Genomic DNA, 2735 nt, shown 5'->3' with positions numbered 1-2735 from the left:
TCGAGAGCTGCAGATCTGAGCATGCGCGACCACACCCAAATTTTGGAGCACATGGCAAGCTTCTTTAATTAACAAAATGGCGGCATGCAGCTAAGATGGCTCGATCCAGCAGTCACAGTATCACTTTTTCCTCACTTGAAGAATGATCTAATGGGACATGGACCTGCGCATAGACTGTTGGAGTAGATTGGTGTAAGAATTATCCTTGTAGCACCAACCAATACTGAGATACACACCGACAACTGGATTGACAGGACTTCTGACTTGATGATGATGATGATGAAGATGAAAAAAGGTGGCTGAACAAAATGGCCGGTTCGCCGATTTTTGGATTTTCTCTTAGACAAGGTCTAGAGCCACGCTAGTGGTACCAATGGAGTCCTCTGGTCAAGATGAGGTCCTCTAAGAAGTCTGGTAAGCATAGGAGCTCGTTTTCCTGGTATAGCAAGGCTGCAAAAGTCGTGGCAGCCATTTTGTTTGGGGGTGAATCCTACTTAGTAACGCTACCGCGTTACTAATAGTACAGGGACTTTGGCCCTATTTTTGAGCAACTTTGAAAATCTTTAAAAAATCCAAATTTAATCAGAATCTGCTCAAACTTTTCAAACAACATTAAAACATGAATATGTATTAGAAAAAATTATAAAAATGAAGAACTCTCACAATTTTATTTTTGGCAAAGTTCGGCTAAAGACCCTGTACTAAAGTGCAGGGACTTTGGCCTGATTCTTAGGTAAATTTATTCAAACTAGTTATATGCATCAGGAAATGTAATGAAGTCTGTTTCATGAAACTGAACATACTATTACAAATTACTATTATCCCATGTACGTCTGATCAATTTGCATGCTTATAGCATATACACAAAATCAAATCACAAACGTAACCAGCAAGCATAATAAAGTATTAGCATGTACCTCTTCATCTCTTTCATAATCTTCAATAACTTCGCCTTTGAAAATAAAGAACAATAAATAATAATATGTACTGATGTACTAACTTTTATGTATATCTGTTTCTTTAGCATCCCATTGATCATTAATACCAGAAACATCAGTAGATACTACTCTTCCCTTTATAATAATAATAATGACAATAATAATAATGATGATGATGATAAGGGTGCTCTTGTAGCTCTTACCTCCATTAGGTTCAATACAGAATGACATTGTTTGAGATACTGTGTCTGATGAGTAACCAGTAATACACACTTATCCACTAACAGCCCACGAATACACCTTTAATAAAACAAAGAAAAACTTATATAAAGTAGGGTGTAGTTCCCCCCTCCATTATCCACATCCTTGTAAAGTGCCTTTATGTATCATACTTTTCAAATATATGTCTACTGACAGCAGAGTCCACAGCACTCAATGGATCATCAAGGAGGTATATGTCAGCCTTTCTATAGACAGCTCTTGCTAAATTGACTCGTGCCTTTTGACCACCACTGAGTGTCACTCCTCTCTCTCCCACTAGTGTCATATCACCATTCTCCAATAATGATATATCCTATAACAAATAAAATAATATTCAAAATTAATATAAAATGAGTGCTACTTTTTCAAGTGCACAAGCATCTATCACAGTCCTATACCATTCCTCTTCATATGGTAATCCGAACAGTATATTCTCCCTAAGACTGGTTGAGAATATACATGCCTCTTGACTAGCATATGCTACTGATCCTCTCACTGATACTCTACCACTTAATGCTGGTAGCTCCTTCAATACACACTGGAATAATGTGGACTGTAATGGGGATGAATGATACAATAAATGATAATAATAAATCTGGTTTTACTTTTCCTGCTCCAACTGGTCCAACAATTGCAAGCAATGAGTGTGTCTATAGTAAAATAAAATTATTATTATTATATTAAGTCATTTTTGCAATTCACAAATTTTACCTTGTCAACATTGAAAGACACATCAGACAGTGTCGGTTTGTCATTATCCATTGACCATGAAGCAGTCAAGTGTTCCACAGTAACTCCTACATCATCATCATCACTAATCCCAACAGTCATGGGATCATATCTTTTACACAACTCATCAGTGTCTTTGAACAGTTCCTCCAATGATAGAAAATCCTATATGAATCATTCAAATTTAATCCGCTCAAAAATTTGTAAATCTTACTTTAATTCTTTTGTATCCAACGTGCGATTCTAAAATGAAACAGAGTCCTTCCACAAAGTGCACTATGGTGTATCTGAGGAATACAATATGAGACAATGTACTGAACACTACTGCAGGAGTGAGTGTCCCACCAAACCAGGCAAATAAGGAGAACACTACACACGAGATGACAGTACCAATCCTCATTGCTAATACTGAGTTCATTCGACTGATGACAGCACCCAATAGTACAAGCCACATCTCCCGCCTGTGAACAATAAAAATAATAAAACATTTAAAATGAAATAAGTACAAAAAGATCCCACAATGCCCATATACATACACACATAATACAATATATACAAGTCTGAGATAGCACACACAGTGCTTCAGTATGTACTATTGTATGTGTATCATACCTTCTTATTCTTGCTATTAGTCTACTGAAAGCATATTCCCAGCCGTACATTTTAATGACTCTAATTCCACTGATGACTTCATTCATCACTTTAACTCTATTATCAGTTACTCTAGCTGCTTTAAACCTATAAATATATTTAAAAAATAAAATACACTACTAAAATTACCTTAGCCTTGAGTAAAAGTAATTAGAA

Source organism: Amphimedon queenslandica, unplaced genomic scaffold (genome assembly GCF_000090795.2).
Source record: "Amphimedon queenslandica unplaced genomic scaffold, v1.1 AMPQUscaffold_13435, whole genome shotgun sequence".
Taxonomy (NCBI): Eukaryota; Metazoa; Porifera; class Demospongiae; order Haplosclerida; family Niphatidae; genus Amphimedon; species Amphimedon queenslandica.
The sequence above is the reverse complement of the archived record's forward strand: the minus strand, read 5'-3'. Positions refer to the sequence as shown.